At 38.0% G+C, this 24,703-nt stretch overlaps 1 pseudogene; it reads right to left on the bottom strand.

Moving 5' to 3' along the window:
- Nucleotides 1-502: 502 nt before the first annotated feature.
- Nucleotides 503-983, bottom strand: LOC103080063 (40S ribosomal protein S11 pseudogene; annotated as a pseudogene).
- Between the last annotated feature and the right edge of the window lie 23,720 nt (nt 984-24,703).

Below are 24,703 nucleotides of genomic sequence, written 5' to 3'. Positions count from 1 at the left end.
AGACATTGCTATACAGTTTTAATATGTTAATCTTCTGACTTTATTTGCTCATTTCAAGTAGAATATAATTTAGATGCAATTCTACGTTAATTGTGTTTTATTCCTAAATAACCTGTTATAAAGAACACATTGAGGGCTTCCCTGGTGGCGCAGTGGTTGAGAGTCCGCCTGCCGATGCAGAAAACATGGGTTCGTGCCCCTAAGTGTCCATCGACAGATGAATGGATAAAGAAGATGTGGCACATATATACAGTGGCATATTACTCAGCCCGAAAAAAAAAAAAAAAAAAAAAAAAAAAAGAACACATTGAATGGAGTCTTAAAATGAGATAATATGCACTCTGAGATCCTACAGAGAAAAACAAGAAAACCCCTTTGTGGAGTTACTGGATAGTAACTCTATTTTGAGACAATATTGATAAAATGTTTTTGTTTTGTTTTGTTTTGTTTGACTGGGAAAAAAAACTTTACTTTGTTTGGGGCAGTGGGCAGGGGTCCAGTCTCAGAACTTCTGGAACTGCTTCTTGGTACCAGTAGCTTTGGTCACCTGGAGCACATTGAAGTACACCGTCTTGCTTAGCGGAGGGCACTCGCCCACTGTGACAGCGTCACCGATCTGGACGTCCCTGAAGCAGGGGGAAAGATGCACGGATACGTTCTGGTGGCGCTTCTCGAAGTGGTTGTACTTTCTTTCGGGTGCGGTGGAGGTAGTCTTAGAGGATGACAAGGGTTCTCCACATCTTTACCTTGGTCACCATGCCAGACAGGATCCGCCCTTGGATGACAGCATTACCAGTAAAAGGGCATTTCTTGTCATTGTAGATGCCGTCGATGGCCTCCTTCGGTGTCTTGAAGCCCAGACCAATGTTCCCGTTGTTATGCGGGAGCTTCTCCTTGCTAGTTTCTCCAAGCAGAACCCTCTTCTTATTTTGAAAGATGGTCGATTGCTTTTGGTAGGCACTCTCCACCTGAGTGTCCGCCATCTTCCCCACCGCCTGAAAAAAGGTTAAATGTTTTAATATTTAAGAAAGAAAAAGATTCAGAAGATTTAAAAATCTCACGAAGTCTTTGCTATAGCTTATAGATACGTGTTCTGATGGTAATTTAATAAATTATTTTCAAATAATTTGTTCTAAGGTAACTTATTACATTAAAAAAGAACCCCATAAAAGATGTGTTTTATCTTGTACTACACTCAGAATAACTTCTTTCCCTTGTTTCATTTAAATTCTCGGCTTTATGTTGTCATAATGCTTGATTTTGTTTTACTTCTTGAAGTGCTTTCTGATCATATAACTGGGACTAAGTAGGAACTAAATGTACCTAAACTTAATGGTTACTGCTCACCAACTACATAGTTATTGTCAGGGTGGCTAAAAATGCAGAAAGTCTGTCAAATATAAAAGAAGCACACACAGGGAGCAGTGGTGGGGAAGATGGAAATCACAGCTGGAGGTAATGATTACTCTAAATGTCTTGCTACGGCAAACATAGCATTTGGAAATTCATGAACATTTCTTTTAAATGTGCAAAAGTCTTTGCAAAACAAACCATACATTAACTAAAACACTCATGACTGCACTGCCTACACACTAGGCCACCTGTAATTTTGGGGAAAGTTCTTTCTATGCAACATCAAAAGAAACAACCATAGATCTTTTATTTCAGAATTGGCTTTGGTGACAAATAAGTTGGAAGTAAAAATACAGATAGTTCCACTTCTCTGACACCCAATATTCAATGCTATGCCACATAACTCTCCTAAAAAAAATAGTTTATTTTTTATGTGCAATATGTATCCAATAATCATTTTTAAAATGTGGCCATCCTTTGTTAAATAATGCATAGTACATGAGTCTTTCTGCAATCTCTCATAAAAAATTAGTCACCCCAGACTGATTCTTTAAAAATCCATTGGGGTTAGTAAACCCCTCTTTTGGGGAGAGGATTTGGCTTCTTTAGTAAAAAGGGAGGTTGACTCATATCCATTCCAGTTCATATGTTCCTCTGCTCTTCTAGTGCCACCATGAGCTACTGTTCACTTTGGTGCTGGCCACCCCACAGCTTCCTGGGACACAGAAGACAACCCCAGGACTGCAGTAACTGAGGGCTGAAGATGGAAAAATCACAATTTCCTTTATTCCTCTGACTCCTGGTAAGTGGTCAATAAATATTTTATGAATGAGTGAATGAAAAAAAGAGAGAGAGAAAAGAGAAAGAAGAAAGAAAGAAAGGAAGGGAGGGAGGGAGGGAGGGAGGAAGGAAGGAAGGAAGGAAGGAAGGAAGGGAGAAAAAGAATACCCTTTATTTTTCAAAATACACCCATGCAGTGCTACTGGGTTTCACTGAAGAAGTGGTGTGAATGTTTGGCCTTTTCTTTCTTCACTTCCGCACTCCATTCTAAGTATAGTCAGAAGGCCTTTCCTGCCTGAGAAATGGGAGTCCATTGTAAAGCCCTCTACCCCACTGTAGTCACTGTAGTTCACTGTCTTGGAACGTGCTGCTTTTGTCCTATAGTGAAGATTACATTTTGCAGGAGGGCTGTGGGTAACGGTGGTGCTGAGATGGCTCTTCTCCTTACTCTGTTCACCATTGTTTTCTCAAGATAACAGTTTTGCAGCAATAAATATCAATGTAATCTTCATTTTTAGCTGTTTGCAATTCTGTTGATGGTGTAGGAAAATGAGAGTGGGGAAGAGGTCAAGGGAATATCAGTTCTATTGAAGGTCTGTCTCTATTCTAGATCAAGATGCTGTTGTCCCTGGAAAATATAGATGTCATCATTCTCTTTTCAAGAGGAGTAAATGAAATTACAAAAAGTAACTTGTATCAACAAGGACCTACTGTGTAGCATGGGGGACTCTATTCAATACTCTGTAATAACCTATATGGGAAAAGAATGTGAAAAAGAATGGATATATGTATATATATAACCGAACCACCTTGCTGTACAACATAGTCATCTATACTCCAATATAAAATAATGTAAAAAAAAAAGAAAACTAAAAAACAGTAACTTGCAAGGTCTTCAGGTTGATGACTTACAGGGTAAGGATTGGAACCCAGGAGTGTGTAACTAGTGTTATTTCCATAATATAGCACTTCTCCAAATCTTGAGAGAGTGAGGGAAGTAGGAGTCATTTGGAGCATAAAGGTAGTTACTGCATAGGGCTATGTGGGAAGCATGGGGAATTTTGGCTAGCAATTTTCAAGGAATTGACATCTTAGGGACATGGAAGCATGGCATGGCTTTAGCCAGAGAAGATCTTGCAATCTGAGCAGTTTATGACTATTATTGTGAGGCCAGGTGATTTTCCACTGAAACCAAGTGCAGAAGTCTCTTGAGTGTTGTGGTTTCCTGGTGTCATTTTAAAATAAAACCCATTTCATGGAATTGTAAATATCAGTTAACATGTATTTGAGAGAAGAAATCTGAAAACAACAAGGAACCATTGAAACACTGTTGTTATTTTTTCACTAGTCTGGAAGGCTAGAAATCAAAATCTACTGAGGTTTATTTAGCCTCTTTTCAGAATATATATCAGGATTTGGAAATTATTTGAGGTCAGTGTTTCCCAAAGACTGTTCTAAGGAGGTTATTTCCATGTGATGCAAGTACATGTTGTGGTTAAACATGTTTGGGAAACACAGTTAAACACAGCTTACGGAGAGCCTTCAGTTTGTTCATGTACACTCTCCAAGGGTAGGAGCCCTGTTTACCAGAATTCTTTGAACTTGGACCCTTTATACTTAAAGAATCACTAAAGAGATAAATGCCTTCCAAAATCAACAGAACTTCATGTCCCATATTCAAAACATTAAAATCTGAACTAACAAAGAGATTATTGGCTCCTAGAACTGCCCTGTTACCTCTTTACTGATAACAAAACTTACTGATTAATATTTTACTGTGTAAATACTGTGGCCTCTTTCATCTGTATCTTAGCAGAACCCTTTCTAAATAGCCTTTTGTAATTTGTTGATTTATGATTACATAGTCCAGCCTCACCTTTGCTGCTGAGAGCTGAGGGCCCTCCTCTCTGCTGACCATGGGGCAGGGATTTGACGGGGTTCATATGCATAAGAAATCCTGGTTCTGATGTGATGAGGAACTGGAGTGTGGAGTCTCCGACGTTTGGATGAAAAACGGTCCCCTTTGTCCTCTGTAACATAGGTCTTATAAGTGACAACATCTTTTTAAAAAAATCTGACAGTGCAGTAAGTTTCTCTACACTGAACAGGACTAGTATCCACAGACCTATTTTTTTTTTTTGCGGTACGCGGGCCTCTCACTGCTGTGGCCTCTCCCGTTGCGGGGCACAGGCTCCGGACGCGCAGGCTCAGGAGTCATGACTCATGGGCCCAGCTGCTCCGAGGCATGTTGGATATTCCCAGACCGGGGCACGAACCCGTATACCCTGCATCGGCAGGCGGACTCTCAACCACTGCACCACCAGGGAAGCCCACAGACCCATCTTGAGAAATGCCATTTTATTCCAATGATACATCTTTTCAAATGAGAAAAATCAGTGCCAGAATAGGTAAGCTCTTTGCTCAAAGAAGACAGAAGCTGGCATCTCTGTGGGGGAGTAGTTATCAGTTTGGAAGGATCATAAGAAGTTTCCTCAGTTTGCTTGTTCTTTTCCAAAAGAAAATTGATATCCTCATTACTTAAAAGAGAAAGTGAGCCTAGAGCTTAAAGGATGAAATCATTATCTTTGACAGGCTGAAAATATCCAAACTGAAATTTGCCTAAATACAAATTTCTGAGTTGGAAAAGAAAAAAAAAAAACTGTCTCTAGCAGATTCTGGGAAGAATTTTTTTATATAGCTCCCCAAAATTTCTACCACTGTATAATACCAGGCAATAAAGATGAGAGTGTGTATAGTACAGACTCACGAAGGAATGTGAAGTGAGCACAGCCATGGCTTCTGATGCATGTGTTTGTGGGTCAGTAATATTTACAGGTCCCCATAGACCTGCAAGGGAAGCCCCCATTTATTTATTTAAATTAGTTTTACAATACTGTGTAGGGTTTACAGGTCCCCATAGACCTGCAAGGGAAGCCCCCATTTATTTATTTAAATTAGTTTTACAATCCTTTGTAGGGAAGCCTCCATTTTGAACACTATTGTTCATTCAGAAGAACTGATTATCTTGTTGAAACATATGAAATTTTTTTGCATTCTACTAGTCTCTTTTTTGTTTTCTTGCAGAGAAAAATGATGATGAAGTACCATGCAAACTCCAGAGTTCTTTGATAATTCACAATCGAAGGTTTCTTTCTTTAAGGAAATAGAACAGTAATATGATGAGCCGGAGGTTAGCGAGGGGGGCGCAGTTGTTTCATCTGAAAATATTTAATTTAGCTATTTTAATAAGTAGGAATTTCCTACAGCAAAATTTTCAGGAAATGATATTTTTATTTTTGGGACAATGTTGCCCACACTTCTCTCCTCCAGTCTGAGCAGCATCCTCACAGATGAAGGATCAGTTTGGACGGGGCTTTAACAATAATGGGCACATGTAAAAGACACATCCTTAAATTAGAATTTAAGCCAGTCCACCTCTTTACTCCCTTTGTTGACTGATGATTCATGTTCATTTCATTATCTCAGTTTTAATGCACTCACTGTCAGGAACTTTGTTTAAATTGAGCTCTGAGAAAGATCTGCCAGAGAAGTTGATTTCCTGACTCTGATGCTGAAACATCTGATGACACAGACAAAAATTCTCCAGAATATTCTCAGCCTGACAACACTAGGAAAGGATATTCTGTTGATATATTGCGTTGGCCAAAAAGTTTGTTTGGGTTTTCTGTATCATCTTATGGAAAAACCCGAACAAACTTTTTGGCCAAGCCAATATTGTCTCCAAGGGCAGGGCTTAGGTCTCGAATTTCAGGACTTACTGCTTGATTCTGTGAGAAGACATTCTGCAAGAATTTGTTACCCTGTATAGCATCTCCACTCCTCAAGCCAGTGGTTTCTCTCTGTGGCACCACCATTCTTCCAGAGACACACTATGGGACCCCTCTTTCACTCTTCCCTATCAGCTATTCCATTTAGTTTGTGTATTAGTTTATTCATCATACATTTGTTGAGGAGTTGTTACGCTCTCTAATACTGTTTTGGGCTAAGAGAAAAACTTAGAAATTAAGAAAACATTTTCGAGGACAGAATAGAGCAAAGACTTTGACCACAATGAATCAGAACAACTGCATATGTTTCAAGTTCATCCTCATGCCCAGTGAAATTTCATTTAGCTTTGGTTCTGACCATTAGTACTTGATTTTTGGCTTCCTACACAGAACGTTAACCCTTTATATATTGAAATAGTCCTTTTGGATGATTAACTACTTCAGGTGCAGCTAATTCTCAATCTTTTACATGTATCAAAGAAATCAACACTTAAAAGTTTTCTCTTACAGCTCAAGAGGCAGAACTTATTTCATACATCCTTCTGGTTTTACAAACCACAATGTTAAGAAATAGAAAAACTTGAGCTCTTCTGCACTGAAATAAATAACACTGTTTAATTCGTTCTTCATGACCAGTGCTTCCTTAGCAGAATATTGTAAAACACCTCAGAAGAACTCTTTGCAAACTGGGCTGCATGATACCATCTTAAAACATTAATTTTATTTTACAGATTAGTACATGACACTGTCAGTTGCTCAGATTTCTATGGGTGCACAACACTAATGCCAATAGTAGATTTAGACCTTAGAAATATATTTATTAGAGGAGAAATATTCATGAAACATTGATAAACTTTGATATTTCAGTTTTGAGAGTTATATTAATTTCTTATTCCAAACCATTATAGACTAGTAACTTAATTCAAGGGAATATTCTACATTATTTGTTGATATATATGAATTTATAAATCATGGGATGTCAGTCACAAGAATTTAAGCATTCTAACAGGTTACTATATTTTATTTGCAGGATCACTGAAATGTTAATATACTTATTAAGCACAGTGAAACATATATTTTTATTTCTTGAGTCACTATTTCTTTGGGACTATAGCTATAAGTTTATATTTATTTTCAAATAGATTTTTTTAACAACTTTATTGGAGTATAATTGCTTTACGATGGTGTGTTAGTTTCTGCTGTACAACAAAGTGAATCAGCTATAAGTATACATATATCCCCATCTCTCTTCCCTCTTGCATCTCCCTCCCACCCTCCCTATCCTACCCCTCTAGGTGGCCACAAAGCACCAAGGTGATCTCCCTGTGCTATGCGGCTGCTTCCCACTAGCTGTCTATTTTACATTTGGTAGTGTATATATGTCCATGCCACTCTCTCACTTTGTCCCAGCTTACCCTTCCCCCTCCCCATGTCCTCAAGTCCATTCTCTATGGGATTTTAAACATTGTCTCTCGTTTCTACTACATTTCACTAGATAACTCCTCCCTTCCCCTTTTTGGATTTTCAAAAGGAATATATTTATTTTTATTGAGGTAAACTTTTTTATTTTAATTTTTGAATTTTATTTTATTTATTTTTTTATACAGCAGGTCCTTATTAGTCATCAGTTTTATACAAATCAGTGTGTACATGTCAATCCCAATCACCCAATTCATCACACCACCACCACAACCCCCCCACTGCTTTCCCCTCTTGGTGTCCATACGTTTGTTCTCTACATCTGTGTCTGTATTTCTGCCCTGTAAACCAGTTCATCTGTACCCTTTTTCTAGGTTCCACATATATGTGTTAATATACGATATTTGTTTTTCTCTTTCTGGCTTACTTCACTCTGTATGACAGTCTCTAGATCCATCCATGTTTCAACAAATGACCCAATTTCATTCCTTCTTATGACTGAGTGATATTCCATTGTATATATGGACCACATCTTCTTTATCCAATCGTCTGTTGATGGGCATTTAGGTTGCTCCCATGACCTGGCTATTGTAAATAGTGCTGCAATGATTATTGGGGTGCATGTGTCTTTTTGAATTGTGGTTTTCTCTGGGTATATGCCCAGTAGTGGAATTGCTGGATCATATAGTAATTCTATTTTTAGCTTTTTAAGGAACCTCCATACTGTTCTCCATAGTGGCTGTATCAGTTTACATTCCCACCAACAGTTCAAGAGGGTTACCTTTTCTCCGCACCCTCTCCAGCATTTGTTGTTTGTAGCTTTTCTGATGATGCCCATTCTGACTGGTGTGAGTTGATACCTCATTGTAGTTTTGATTTGCATTTCTCTAATAATTAGTGATGTTGAGCAGCTTTTCATGTGCTTCTTGGCCATCTGTATGTCTTCTTTGGAGAAATGTCTATTTAGGTCTTCTGCCCATTTTTGGATTGGGTTTGTTTCTTTAATATTGAGCTGCATGAGCTGTTCATATATTTTGGAGTTTAATCCTTTGTCTGTTGACTCTTTTGCAAATATTTTCTCCCATTCTGAGGGTTATCTTTTCATCTTGTTTATGGTTTCCTTTGCTGTGCAAAAGCTTCTAAGTTTCATTAGGTACCATTTGTTTATTTTTGTTTTCATTTCCATTACACTAGGAGATGTATCAAAAAAGATCTTGCTGTGATTTATGTCAAAGAGTGTTCTTCCTATGTTTTTCTCTAAGAGTTTGATAGTGTATGGTCTTACATTTAGGTCTTTAATCCATTTTGAGTTTATTTTTTTTGTGTATGGTGTTAGGGAGTGTTCTAATTTCATTCTTTTACATGTAGCTGTCCAGTTTTCCCAGCACCACTTGTTGAAGAGACTGTCTTTTCTCCACTGTATATCCTTGCCTCCTTTGTCATAGATTAGTTGACCATAGGTGCGTGGGTTTACCTCTGGGCTTTCTATATTGTTCCATTGATCTATGTTTCTGTTTTTGTGCCAGTACCATATTATCTTGTTTACTGTAGCTTTGTAGTATAGTCTGAAGTCAGGGGGTCTGATTCCACCAGCTCCATTTTTTTCCCTCAAGACGGCTTTGGCTATTCGGGGTCTTTTGTGTCTCCACAGAAATTTTAAGATTTTTTGTTCTAGTTCTGTAAAATATGCCATTGGTAATTTGATAGAGATTGCATTGAATCTGTAGATTGCTTTGGGTAGTAAAGTCATTTTCACAATATTGATTCTTCCAATCCAAGAACATGGTATATCTCTCCATCTGTTGGTATCATCTTGAATTTCTTTCATCAGTGTCTTATAGTTTTCTGCATACAGGTCTTTTGTCTCCCTAGGAAGGTTTATTCCTAGGTATTTTATTCCTTTTGTTGCAGTGGTAAATGGGAGTGTTTCCTTAATTTCTCTTTCACATTTTTCATCATTAGTGTATAGGAATGCAAGAGATTTCTGTGCATTAATTTTGTATCCTGCAACTTTACCAAATTCATTGATTAGCTCTAGTAGTTTTCTGGTGGCATCTTTAGGATTCTCTATGTATAGTATCATGTCATCTGCAAACAGTGACAGTTTTACTTCTTCTTTTCCAATTTGTATTCCTTTTTTTTTTTTTTTCTTCTCTGATTGCCACGGCTAGGACTTCCAAAGCTATGTTGAATAATAGTGGTGAGAGTGGACATCCTTGTCTTGTTCCTGATCTTAGAGGAAATGCTTTCAGTTTTTCACTATTGAAAATGATGTTTGCTGTGGGTTTGTCGTATATGGCCTTTATTTGTTGAGGTAGGTTACCTCTATGCCCACTTTCTGGAGAGTTTTTATCATAAATGGGTGTTGAATTTTGTCAGAAGCTTTTTCTGCACCTATTGAGATGATAATATGGTTTTTATTCTTCAGTTTGTTAATATGGTGTATCACATTGACTGACTTGTGTATATCGAAGAATCCTTGCATCCCATTTGCATCAAGTGGGATAAATCCCACTTGATCATGGTGTATGATCCTTTTAATATGTTGTTGGATTCTGTTTGCTAGTATTTTGTTGAGGGTTTTTGCATCTATATTCATCAGTTATATTGGTCAGTAATTTTCTTCTTTTGTAGTATCTTTGTCTGGTTTTGGTATCAGGGTGATGGTGGCCTCATAGAATGAGTTTGGGAGTGTTCCTTCCTCTGCAATTTTTTGGAAGAGTTTGAGAAGGATGGGTGTTAGCTCTTCTCTAAATGTTTGATAGAATTCACCTGTGAAGCCATCTGGTCCTGGACTTTGTTTGTTGGAATATTTTTAGTCACAGTTTCAATTTCATTACTTGTGATTGGTCTGTTCATATTTTCTATTTCTTCCTGGTTCAGTCTTGGAAGGTTATACCTTTCTAAGAGTATGTCCATTTCTTCTAGGTTGTCCATTTTATTGGCATAGAGTTGCTTGCAGTAGTCTCTTAGGATGCTTTGTATTTCTGCGGTGTCTGTTGTAACTTCTCCTTTTTCATTTCTAATTTTATTGATTTGAGTCCTCTCCCTCTTTTTCTTGGTGAGTCTGGCTAATGGTTTATCAATTTTGTTTATCTTCTCAAAGAACCAGTTCAGTTTTATTGATCTTTGCTATTGTTTTCTTTGTTTCTATTTCATTTATTTCTGCTCTGATCTTTATGATTTCTTTCCTTCTGCTAACTTTGGGTTTTGTTTGTTCTTCTTTCTCTAGTTCCTTTAGGTGTAGGAGACCTACACCTAAGCTGTTTATTTGAGATTTTTCTTGTTTCTTGAGGTAGGCTGGTATAGCTATAAACTTCCCTCTTAGAACTGCTTTTGCTGCATCCCATAGATTTTGGATTGTCATGTGTTAAATGTCATTTGTCTCTAGGTATTTTTTGATTTCCTCTTTGATCTCTTCAATGATATCTTGGTTATTTAGTAATGTATTGTTTAGCCTCCATGTGTTTGTGTTTTTTACATTTTTTTTCCCTGTAATTCATTTCTAATCTCATAGCGTTGTGGTCAGAAAAGGTGCTTGATATGATTTCAATTTTCTTAAACTTACTGAAGCTTGGTTTGTGACCCAATATGTGATTTATCCTGGAGAATGTTCCATGCGCACTTGAGAAGAAAGTGTAATCTGCTGTTTTTGGATGGAATGTCATATAAATATCAATTAAATCTATCTCATCTATTGTGTCATTTACAGCTTCTGTTTCCTTATTTATTTTCATTTTGGATGATCTGTCCATTGGTGTAAGTGAGGTGTTAAAATCCCCCACTATTATTGTGTTACTGTTGGTTTCCTCTTTTACAGCTGTTAGCAGTTGCCTTATGTATTGCAGTGCTCCTATGTTGGGTGCATATATATTTATAATTATTATATCATCTTGGATTGATTCCTTGATCATTATGTAGTGTCCTTCCTTGTCTCTTGTAACATTCTTTATTTTAACGTATATTTTATCTGATATGAGTATTGCTACTCCAGATTTCTTGTGATTTCCATTTGCATGGAATATCTTTTTCCATCCCCTCACTTTCAGTTTGTATGTGTCCCTAGGTCTAAAGTGGGTCTCTTGTAGGCAGCATATAGATGGGTCTTGTTTTTGTATTCATTCAGCAAGCCTGTGTCTTTTGGTTGGAGCATTTAATCCATTCACTTGGAAGGTAATTGTCGATATGTATGTTCCTATGATCATTTTCTTAATTGTTTTAGGTTTGTTTTTGCAGGTCCTTTTCTTCTCTTGTGTGTCCCACTTAGAGAAGTTCCTTTAGCATTTGTTGTAGAGCTGGTTTGGTGGTGCTGGTTTCTCTTAGTTTTTGCTTGTCTGTAAAGCTTTTGATTTCTCCATCAAATCTGAATGAGATCCTTGCTGGGTAGAGTAATCTTGGCTGTAAGTTCTTCCCTTTCATCACTTTAAGTATATCATGCCACTCCCTTATGGCTTGTAGAGTTTCTGCTGAGAAATCAGCTGTTAACCTTATGGGAGTTCCCTTGTATGTTTTTTGTCATTTTTCCCTTGCTGCTTTCACTCATTTTTCTTTGTCTTTAATTTTTGCCAGTTTGATTACTATGTGTCTCGGTGTGTTTCTCCTTGGATTTGTCCTGTGTGGGACTCGCTGCACTTCCTGGACTTGGGTGGCTATTTCCTTTCCCATGTTAGGGAATTTTTTGGCTAAAATCTCTGCAAATATTTTCTCAGGTCCTTTCTCTCTTCTCCTTCTGGGACCCCTATAATGTGCATTTTGTTGTGTTTAATGTTGTCACAGAGGTCTCTTAGGCTGTCTTCATTTCTTTTCATTCTGTTTTCTTTATTCTGTTCCACAGCAGTGAATTCCCCCATTCTGTCTTCCAGGTCACTTATCCGTTCTTCTGCCTCAGTTATTCTGCTATTGACTCCTTCTAGTGTAGTTTTCATTTCAGTTATTGTATTGTTCATCTCTATTTGTTTGTTCTTTAATTCTTCTAGGTCTTTTTAAAACATTTCTTTCATCTTCTTGATCTTTGCCTCCATTCTTTTTCCGATGTCCTGGATCATCTTCACTATCATTATTCTGAATTCTGTTTCTGGAAGGTTGCCTATCTCCACTTCATTTAGTTGTTTTTCTGTGGTTTTACCTTGTTCCTTCATCTGGTACATAGTCCTCTGCCTTTTCATCTTGTCTGTCTTTCTGTGAATGTGTTTTTTGTTCCACAGGCCACAGGATTGTAGTTCTTCTTGCTTCTGCTGTCTGCCCTCTGTTGGATGAGGCTGTGTAAGAGGCTTGTGCAGGTTTCCTGATGAGAGGGACTGGTGGTGGTTAGAGCTGACTGTTGCTCTGGTTGGCAGAGCTCAGTAAAACTTTAATCTGCTTGAATGCTGATGGGTGGGGCTGGGTTCCCTCCATGTTGGTTGTTTGGCCTGAGGCAAGCCAACACTGGAGCCTGCCTGGGCTCTTTGATGTGGCTAATGGCAGACTCTGGGAGGGCTCACGCCAAGGAGTACTTCCCAGAACTGCTGCCAGTGTCCTTGTCCCCACGGTGAGCCACAGCCACCCACCGCCTCTGCAGGAGACCCTCCAACACTAGCAGGTAGGTCTGGTTCAGTCTCCCCTGGGGTCACTGCTCCTTCCCCTGGGTCCCGATGCGCACATTACTTTGTGCCCTCCAAGAGTGGAGTCTCTGTTTCCCCCAGTCCTGTCAAAGTCCTGCAATCAAATCCCACTAGGCTTCAATGTCTGATTCCCTAGGAATTCCTCCTCCCGTTGCTGGACCCCCAGGTTGGGAAGCCTGTCGTGGGGCTCAGAACCTTCACTGCAGTGGGTGGACTTCTGTGGTATAAGTGTTCTCCAGTCTGTGAGTCACCCACCCAGCAGTTATGGGGTTTGATTTTCCTCTGATTGTGCCCCTCCTACCATCTCATTGTGGCTTCTCCTTTGTCTTTGGATATTGGATATCTTTTTTAGTGAGTTCCATTGTCTTTCTGTCGATGATTGTCCAGCAGCTAGTTGTGATTCTGGTGTTCTCACAAGAGGGAGTGAGAACATGTCCTTCTACTCCACCATCTTGGTTCAGGCTTTTCTCGAGGTAAACTTCTTATAATGTACAGATCTTAAGTACATAGTTCAATGAGTTTTGACAGATATCTACACCCACATAAGCACTATTCCAGTCAGGACACAGCATTTCCATCACTCCAGAAAATTCTTTCTCCAACTTCTTGTCCATTCTTGCTCCCATAGGCATCCACATTTATGATTTCTATAGGTATACATTATTTTTGCCTGCTCTTGAACTTCATATAAACTGAATCATAAAATATGCATTCTTTCTTTTTTCTGACCTCATCTGTATAATATCTGTTTGTAGGATTCAAGCATGTTATTGCATGTACCACTAGTTGTTTCTTTTTTATTACTGAGTAACATCCTGTTGAATCAATATACCATAATTTGTTTTACTAGCTTCCTGTTGATTAATTTTTTGATTATTTCTAGTTTTTGACTATTACAAATAAAGTTCATATGAACTGTCTTTTATAAGCCCTTAGGTATAAATACTTAGAATTGGAATTGTTGGATTACATATTAGGTATATATTTAACACTTTAATAAAAGGACAATTTTTCAAATTGATTGAGTCATATTACAGTCCCCTTGAGTGAAGTAGAGTTCCACCAGCTTCACATCTTTGCCAGTATTTGGTGTTCCTGGTTTATAAAGTGGTTTATCATTGTGAATTTAGTTTCTGTTTTTATAATGATTTAAGATGTTCAACATCTTTTTATGGGCTTATTGAACATTTATTTATCTTATTTTCATGAATGTCTGTTCAAGTTTTACCCATTTTTTAATCGCATTTCATGTATTATTCAATTGTAAGTGTTCCCTATTGGATTCTGGATACAAGTGCTTTTTTGGACACTTGTGCTGAGAATGTTTTCTCTCCGTCTGGACTTTGGTTTTCATCTTTGTAAGAGTATCACTGGAGAAGCAGAAGTTTTGAATTTGATGAAGTCCAAATTATATATATATATATTTTTTTCTTTTTTCATTTCTGTTTAGTGTTTTTGATATTCACTAAGAAATCTTTGCCTACCTCAAGTTTGTGAAAACATTCTGTTTTCCTCTGGGAAGCCTTAGAGGTTTAGCTTTTAAATTGCTTGTCATATCAATGATCATCTGAACATCATTTTGGGGTGTGAATTTTAACACTGTATTTTGAAGTCCTGTTATTAAATAAATCACTTTTAGGATTTTTAAGTATTTCTGATGAATTGTCCCATTTATCATTATTTTTGGTCATACTTCTTTCTTTTTTTTTTTTTTTTTTGCTCTGAATTGTATACTTCTTTCTTGAAATCTATGTTGTTTAATGTTTCTGTAGTCACACTCTCTCTCTACTTATTGTTTGAATGGTTTATAATTTTTGTCTTTTTACTTTCAATCTGTGTCTTTATATGTGGTATACGACTCTTACGTTTTTATTCAGTCTGACAATTTTTGTCATTTAATTATTTTGTTTATTTACATTTAATGGAACTATTGATATGATTCCATTTAAGCCTGCAGTCTTGCTATTTGGCTTCTCGTTGTTCCATTTGTTTCTTCGATTTTTCTTTTCCTATTTTCTGCTTCATTTTTCATCACTCAAATAATGTTTTATTATTTCATTTTAATTTCTATGTCCGATTTTTACTTATATGTTTTTGTTTTTATTTTTTAATAGGTTGTGCTAGGACATAAAATACAGTTTAATTGGAATTGATATGTATCACCTTATGTAGAATAAAAGAACCTTAAAAAATATAATTCCTTTTACCCACTTTATCCTATAATTTGCTTCTACAAATATTAGAAAACCCACAATGTAATATTATTTTTGCTGTAAAATTCAGTGTTTTATTAAAAAAAATAGAGAAAAAATAGACAGGATTTTATATTTGTCCACATACTTACCATTTTCAGTGTTCTCTATGTTTTTGTATCACCTTCCGTTTCCATTTGTTATCATACCTATTTAGTTTGAAGAACTTCTTTTAGAAGTTTTTAGAGCTCTGACCTGCTTGCTACTAAGTCTCTGAGCTTTTATTTTTCTGAAAAACATCTTTATGTTTTTTTTTACCTTAAGAGCAATGGAATGCTATTGGAGGGGTTAAAGCAGGGGAGTAAAACCATCATTTAATTTTTCTAAAGGTACACATTACAAGGATAACTAGTCGAGCACAGGTTGGAGATGGGACAACAGGATGCACCAGGTCAGGATGAGTGAGACAAGGCAAGGCTAGGCAAGGACAAGGGTAGAAGTGGGAGAGATGGATGCACAGCCTTTTAATTATGACTTGGGCTTATTAAACTGTTCTGAGGAGAGGACACAAACATTCTGGTCCCAAACAAGGTCTAAGCCCCACTATGAATTAACAAATTGACATTCTGACTTAGCATATTTTACATTTTCGGGAGTTAAACAAATTCTAATCACATGTGAGTAAACTGACAAAAATCAAACGCTCTGCACAATTAAAGATCAAAGCCAGGAGTCGTGGTCTAAATCTATTCACCTTTTTTACTTTGACTACAATAAATAAATTTAAGCTAGCCCTCTATAAACTCTGGCATAGGAATACTTATGCATTGATAGAAAATGAAGCATTCTGTTATGTGCCTGTTGTCTAACAATAGAGTCCAGGCCAGATAATAATTATTGTCCAATTTTTATAATAGCTGACATCAGAGCAAGAAATATTTATTCCTCTGGTAACTAATTACTAGATATTACCATTACCATTCATATGTAAACTTAGTGAGTTATATGAGTAGCATGTGTGTTAACCATAACAAAAAAAAATAGCAAATTTAAAGCATTTCTTCTTCATTTCTCTCTTATACCCTTCAAAATCGGGTGGGAAAGCCAGGGAGTGAAAGTATCCCAGTTTTTCACAAAGAACCCTCTTGTCAAGGAAACTCTCATACAGTAAATCTCAACTGTGGCTGATATTACCCCTAGAAAGTGTTTGGGAAAGTATAGAGGCATTTAGTTACATTAACTTGGGGAGGCTACCAGTATTTTAGTAGATGAATAACAGGAACCCTAAGCATCCTGGAATGCATTGGACTATCCCACACAGTAAAGAATTATCCTACCCCAAATACCAATAGAGCCCCTGTTGCCATATAGGGTGGGGGTGATGTTGACCTCTTCTTTGAATCCTCCATTGTACTTAGCACAGTATTTTATACTATAGTTATTGGCTATTCTATTTCGTGTTATATTTAAAAAATAAAAATAAATGAACTATTCAAAACATTTGGGTAATATGTTATGAAACATGCAGGGATTTATATCTCTGACCCAGTAGGAATATAAAGATTTCATTTTGGTTGGCCATTCTGTAATTTATAGTTAGAACCAATTCTTCCACCCATTTCATGCCCTGTTTAAAGTGAATTATTTCTCTTCTTTGTAAAAATGGCCTGATCCTTTTTATTTAAGCATGGTACATGCATCATAAATTAATGCTGGCCTTACCCAATATAGCCAAGAATACAATAGAATTACTGGAGTCTCTTTATTCTTATGGAAGTGCTATGTAATCAGTTGTATGGCTTAATATTCCATTAGCCAAATTATTCTTAGTGTCTACATTCATTAAGTAGAAGAAAGAAGAAGGTTTAATCTGTTCTGCTTCTCTTCTCCATATTATCATATACTAAAAAGGTAAAATACCCTTGGATATTTTTTTCTAGTTCATAAGTTTCCTTTACACAAGGGTACAGAGTAGCATATGTGGGACTGTGTAGGCTTAAAAATAGTTTAACTCATATAGTCATCTGTTTTCATTCCACAATCAAATATTGCATTTCTAGAATATTACAGGTGTTCTGCTACATACTGGAGGTATACATACTATTAAGAGAGTTTCTGCTCATAAGACCTTAAAATTTAAAGGGGGAGACAGGCAGTTGAGTGTGATAAAGAGATATGTGTTCTGTGAGAAGAGTAGGCTCAGTTCCTAAATGAGGTCCGAGGAAAGGATTAGCCAGTTCGACCAAAGTGTGTGTGTGTGTGTGTGTGTGTGTGTGTGTGTGTGTGTGTGTGTGGTGGTGGGGAGACAGTTTTGGGAAATACCTCAGTGAGATGATGACACTTGAGCTGGACCTTGAAAGATGAGTGGATATTAATTAAGCAGGGAAAGAGGAAGGAAAAAGAGGAAGAGGAAAATATCTAAGCAAAGGCAAAGAGGCAAGAAGCAGTGAGGCACTTTCATGCATCTGAAGCCCATTTCTTAGATCTTGATAGTGGTGGTTAGGAGATATGGCTGGAGAGATGAGTTGACAAAGCCCTGTACACGAAGCTATGGAGTTTGAAATGTATACTGTCAGCTACACAGTGGTTCTCAAAGTGTAGTTTCATTGTAGCATCAGCACCACCATGTGGGAATTTATTAAAGATGTTCGTTATCAACCCCACCCCAAACCAACTGATTCAGAAATTCTGGGGGTGGGGCCCAACAATCGGTGCTTCAACAAGCCTTCTAGGTGATTGAAGCATGCTAAAGTTTGAGAACCACTGGGCTAAGAGAAGCCCCTAAACGGCCTTAAGCTGGTGATAATATGTTCAAATCAGTGTTTTAAAAGATTACTTTAGTGAAAATTTGATTAGAGGGAGATAAAATGAACAGAGAGACCATTTATGAGTACATGTTGGCCATCACGAGACCTTAAGACATGCAGGTATGAAATATCAGAAAGGAAAGAGAGAGGTGGAGAAGTTACAAAGGACATATAAAGAGGAAGAATCAACAGGATTTGATTCAAAGAAAAGAGAAGATCCTCATAGATACCATACTTCTCCCTTTAGTGACTTGATGTTGGAAAGTGGTACTCTTCATAAGATGGAGAGTGCAGAAGGGGGAACACCTCTGTTTCAAATATGTTGAAGTTGAACTTCCTGCATCATAGTTGAGCAGAAATATTGAATAGGTGGCTGGGTATATAAGCATGAAGCTCTAGAATGAGTCCTGGGCTGAAAATGGAGATGGGGAAGTCTTTAGCTATTTTAGGTGACTGATGGTGTATGGGTAGGACAGTGTGTTGAATAAAAAGAGAGGATAAGCCATTTAATGCTTCAGGGTCTTTTATGGGCTAGACAGAAAAGGAAGCACCTTCTCATGTGTCTGAGAATAAATGGTCCACTATTTGGTGAGGTTAGAGGAGAACCAGGAGAGTGTGTAGTCCTGGAGACCAGAGGGAGAGAGAATTTCAGGAGGAAGGTATTGGTCATCAGTGCCAAATTATGGAGAGATGAAAGCCCAGAAGAAGTTTTTTTGTTTTGATTTTAGGAGATCATTGGTACCCTTGGTCAGGACAGTTTCTCCAGTGCAGAGAGGGTAGTTTTTCTTGCATCTCTGGTCCAGCAAGGACAGCAGACTTCCCGTTTTAGACAAAGTTGCCAGTTTTATATATTTCTAAAATCATTGAAGTGTTTAAGAAGCCAATGTTCAGCATTCACATGAAGTTGCCAGCTGAACCAAGTAAAGTAGAGAAGATTTAATGTCTTGAGAAGAGAGGATATAATTCCCCCTAAACAGAAGAAGGTGCAGTGGAGGTACTGGAATGTGAGATGTAGGGAGGGGTGAGACTTACATCTTCACCAGGCAAAACTAACAGCATAGCAGAGCGAACATAAGACACCAGCCCTTGAGTCACAGGAGGAAATATGAGATGCCTCTGCAGCTGGGGCTTCAAGCTGATAACAGGAAAAAGCGACATCTGCATACATAGAGAAGGGTATTTGGAAGTAAAAGCAGGAATAATCACTTTTTCATTTGCCTATCTTATTCCCAAGGAGCAAAGGTAAGACTTTGATCTCTTCCCTAACAAGAGTTCAAAACCCTGGAATAAAGATGATATAGGTCCTCTAGTTGCTGGTGTTGACTTCTGCCATAATCCTGGCTGTTAAGTTTAAACTTAAATTAAATCTGAAAATTTCACTCTAGTCAAAACCTGAAAGACTTGTGTGACTGGAAGACCTGGATGGCCAGGAAGTTTGGGCTTTGTTGAACTTGTGCTCTTGGCCTACGGTGGCCATGGTCATTAACTGGAGTGAAATAGTGTCTGTCTTTTTTTCTTTTTTTAAACATGAACCATGAAAATGTATTGCGCTTTAATCTTTGAAGTAAATGTTCTGAAGACAGGAACACCTCTCGTTGATTGCCATGGAAAGCCATCATTTTAATTTTAAAGTGCCTTTTTACCCTGTAATAGCTTGTACCCACTGCCCTAACCCCCAACAAGGGCAGGAATCAAGTCGATTAATAAACTAAGATGAAATAAAATAGTCTAAGACTGTTCTCTGGCTTCTTATTTTGGGGACTGGGTTAGAAAGAAACTTGTCCCTGAAGTTTGGGAGAATTAGTTCATGATACCCAACAGCATTAAACACTTAATTGGCTTCTGGTCTAATTCTGGGTGTCTGAGACAGATTCTATTTAATAATTTAGGCTCCATTATTTTAGGATTGAATTGAAACGACCTTTGACTATCTGGAGTATGTATTTCCTAGAAAATCCCTGTATCTCTGAGCTTCAAACGTTCATACTTGCCATACCATACCGTCTGGCTCATTCTGACAATGAAGCATAATTTTATCATATTCCCCTGCCATTCCTGTCTTACTAGCATAAGTGGAAATATTCAAGTGTCAAGTACCAAGTCACACAGTTTATTCCTCCTCTTAAGAAATTACTTTTTTATGGAAAAGTCATATTAACTTAGAATAAAGAAAGGATTTGGATTACAGAGAAGTTTTTGGGAAAAAAATTCAGAGGAAATTCTACCGAGTTTTCATTTTGCCAAGAACTTAGTAACAAAGAGGATATATTTATAGAAAACAGTTTTGTGTATTTCTAAAATCATTTAAATGATTATGAGACCAACGTGCATATGAAATCACAATCTTAAAAAGATATATCTCCATTTTAAAGAATGCATTTCTTATCTGATTTGACGTGCATATAGATAAAAGCCCTTTAGTTTATATTTTGACGTGTATGTCATATTATAATGATAAAAATGAGCTCAACAGACAAATAACTGAAATGATTAATAGAATTACTCAGTGATAATACAAATACTTCCTACCATTTGGTTTGATAGTATTCTTCCAAAAATTCAACTTAGCCAATAAATACTGTGTTTCTTCTATACAATAGATTCTGCTATTTATTATTGCAGCTTTGGGTGCAAACGAAACTGACACGGTCCCAGCCTTCAATAAGTATGCAGCTTAATGAGAAAGACAGACAATAAGTAAGTAATTATGAGTGTGACAGGTGCCAGAAGAGGCAAAAAAATAATAGAATGAATAGTATTGTAGACTTATCCTGATTTGGGGCCAGGTCTTCCTGGAGAAAGGGAGATTTAGACTTCTACTTGAAGAATGCCCAAGTGGGCATTAGAGTTAGGCTTGTTAGACTTGTCTTAGGTAAGTATAAGGTCAGGCGGTGAGGAAGTTGACTAGGGATGAGGCACAGACTGGAAAGAGTCCAGTACAACTGGGACATAGAATACAAATCAGAGTGGTGAAAGATGAAGCTCTGGGAGTAGAGGGGAGGCAGGTGTGAAGGACCGTATAAACTGTGTCCAAGAGATTTAATTTCATCTAAGGCCTAGGGGAAGCAATTGTTGGGTTTTAAGCAGTGGACATTTATGATTATATTTGTGTTTTTACAAAATGTCTCTAGATAACAGAATGGAGAAGGAGTTGCCATACTGGCTCATAGGCCCTGCAGTGGTCCTGACAAGGGAAGATGGCAGCTTGGATGTAAGGCAGTGGCAGTGGGGATGTAGGAATGGGGACAGTTCTGACAGATAATTAAGCTACAGAAGCAACAAGTCTTGATGATTGATTGTGAGTGTGTGTGTGTGTGTGTGTGTGTGTGTGTGTTGTGTAGCATCACAGAGAAAAAAGGAAGGAAATTCTCCTAAATTTATGGCTTGAGAATCTAGGTAGAAGGTAATGATCTTTAGCACGTATTACAGAATTGCCGATTGATTCCAGGGAGAATGAATTCCATCTTGTGTGATGATATTGAATGATACAACCTACAGAAGTAAGCAAATTTAAAATATGTGTCATTGTATTATAATCCCCCAAATCTTCTCATGTACAGTGTAGTACTTAAGGAACATTACTTCCGCATGATTTATTTTGTTCACAGACCACTTTATGTAAATTAAAATCATTTTTATTGAACTTCCCAGTTAATTACAGAGAATTATATTCTTGCAGGGAGATTAAAGGCCAACAACAAACACAATTTTAAACATAGTTCAAATTATTTAAATTACACATTCCTCTAAATGAATCTTGGGACCCTCTCGCAGAGAGCCTTTTCTATTCTTTCCTGACACTTTGTTTCAGCCTCTAGCAGGGGGAAGGGGCAGTCCTCTTCTCTCTGATCTCTCTGATTTTTCCTCTAGGAAGCTTACCTTCCGACATCATCCTCTTTTTCTCCCCAATGCCACTCTCTTGTTCTGTCTCTTGCCTTCTTCCAAGTTAACGACCTTCCATGTGTTCAGGGCACTCATGGCCTTTCCAGCTCGAGACTCTTTTGTACCACAAACCACCCAATACATCCAAAGCAGAATCCAGCCACTGCTGCATTAGGATCAATTTCCCTGCTGAGCCTCTGACTCTCCTGGATTCCATCTAAATCTCTTGGAGTCCTCAGACTCCTTCTCTTCTGATAGAGTTAATGGAAGCAGGTAACATGAGTTGAGCACTTACTAAATGACACTCTAAGCTCAGAATTTCACATGCGTGATCTCCTCTGCTTGGCACACCAACACTGTGCAGCTACTGTTGTGAGTAACCCTATTTCACAGGTGAAGAAACCGAGGTTTGGAATGTATACACAACACTTAATGTCACACAGTTAACAAATGAGAAAATAGCATTAAACAATGTTGTTCAGACTCTCAAAGCACCAAGTATATGCTCTCAACCACTCTCTGCTAAAAGACCTTTTACCACTTAACTGGTCAGTTATCAAGTCATACTAATTTGTTTAGGTATTTGGGGTGAAGTCATCCTCGCCATTGTCATTCCTATAGTCCTGGATCAGGTCTTCACACATCATCCAAGTATGAATGTAGCAACCTTTGCGCTGGCCTGCCTAACCCAAGAATCCTTCTCTTTGAAGCATTTGGTATATTGATGCCTGAGTAGTTGTTTTAAATGATCACTTTTATTATTAATTTCTTAGATAATTTTTGAAATTTCTGTGTCCTGGATAGGCCACACTTCATACAATCTACAAAGTCTTCCACCCCCATTTCTATGCACAGTCCCCATCTACAAGATTCCTTCTGCAAATTTCTCCATGCTACAACTACCTTCTTCCCAAATTCCACTCTGTTCACTGGCAGCTGCTGACTAGATGGGCATCTGAACCAAGGATAGCCCATCTGCAGGCTCACAGGTGAGGCGGTGAATCCAAAGAATGGCTTGGAACCAACCTTTGCTCTCAGGATTTGACTGGCCATGTGAGAGGAGTCAGCTCAGTGGAGGTAGGAGAATCTTCATAAAAAGATTCATCAGAGAATGTGACCAGGTTGTCATGAGAAAGAAGCACAATTAACTCTTGTCTCTTCAGAGCCCTGGAGACTGAACCACACTCCAGTATGGCGATTTGGTTACTATGAAGTCAGGTTGACTGTGGTTTCTATTCTCCGATGGTTCGTGGGTTCTTTTGAGACTTTGTCCTGCATTGCCTTTATTTCTGTGTTTACTCCTAGAAAACAAACAACTTTATGTTACTTGAAGGAGTTGAGTACGGTGGTGTTTATTTTTTCCTAAAAGAACCCAACATAGGATCTTTGCTTTTTATTTATTTATTTATTTATTTATTTATTTATTTATTTTTGCGGTACGCAGGCCTCTCACTGCTGTGGCCTCTCCCGTTGTGGAGCACAGGCTCCGGACGCGCAGGCTCAGTGGCCATGGCTCACGGGCCCAGCCACTCTGTGGCATGCGGGATCTTCCCGGACCGGGGCACGAACCCGTGTCCCCTGCATCGGCAGGCGGACTCTCAACCACTGCACCACCAAGGAAGCCCGGATCTTTGCTTTTTATTACATTAAGTCACATAGTAATAATAATAACTACTAACAACCATTACATGTACCTCACATGCCAGGAGTGGTGCTAAATTCAAATACATTGTCTTGTTTAGTCCTCACAATCTTTTTTTTCTCAATTATTTTTATTTTTTGGCTGCGTTGGGTCTTCATTAATGTATGCGGGCTTTCTCTAGTTGCGGTAAGTGGGGGCTACTCTTCGTTGCGGTGCTCAGACTTCTCATTGTGGTGGCTTCTCTTGCTGTGGAGCATGGACTCTAGGCACGTGGGCTTCAGTAGTTGTGGCACGCGGGCTCAGTAGTTGTGGCTCTTGGGCTCTAGAGCACAGGCTCAGTAGTTGTGGCATGTGGGGTTAGTTGCTCTGTGGCATGTGGGATCTTCCCAGACCAGGGCTCGAATCCATGTCCCCTGCATTGGCAGGTGGATTCTTAACCACTGTGCCACCAGGGAAGTCCCCCTCACAATCTTTTTAAGTGGGTTTTCTTAACCTTCATTAACAGATGAAGCAACTGAGGCACAGAGAGGTTTAGTAATTGGTCCAAGGTCACACACCTAGTAAATGGCAGAGCTGGGATTTGAGCTCTTGTCTCTGTAATTCCATTAACCACATTGTTACCATATTCTGTCACTCCTTCTTTACATGGTTTTAAGGACTCCACGATTTCCTGCATAAAACTCTGTGCTCACTTGTTCTTCTGTTCTTATGAAAATTATATCCTTGTTGTCCCACTAAAAATCAGTTTTATTTTATTCACTGTTTTCTTGTTGTTGTTGTTGTTTTAAAGGGGTGCTGTTGTTCCTTCCACTAAGATTATCTTCTGATCTCATCTAATTAAATCCTAAAATTCTTTGAGAATTCCGCCTCAATCCTCTTTAAAATTTTCTATACCTGCCCTACTTTTTCCACAGCAGCAACACACCATTTTACACTGTTGAATCTCCCATTCCATTAGGCAACACTACTTAAGTAAGTAGGTATTTTCTCCCCATTTAGGTTAATGTGCTATCTGGAGTCATGTCTCATCTTCTCTATGTCTATGAAAACACCTTTGCAGTGCCGAGATCATGGTAGACTTCACCACATCAAATACCTAATTTGCTGTTTGATTAAAAGAAAATAAATATATTAAGTAATATGTATAAAATACATTTTGCATTTAGTTTTACCCTGAAAGATTTGGGATTAAAGAGTCATTTCAATCAACCTTATACAAAGTGATTTTTGTCACATGACA

This window comes from Lipotes vexillifer, unplaced genomic scaffold (genome assembly GCF_000442215.2).
Source record: "Lipotes vexillifer unplaced genomic scaffold, Lipotes_vexillifer_v1.1 scaffold40, whole genome shotgun sequence".
Classification (NCBI taxonomy): domain Eukaryota; kingdom Metazoa; phylum Chordata; class Mammalia; order Artiodactyla; family Lipotidae; genus Lipotes; species Lipotes vexillifer.
This window is presented reverse-complemented; position numbering and strand designations above follow the sequence as displayed.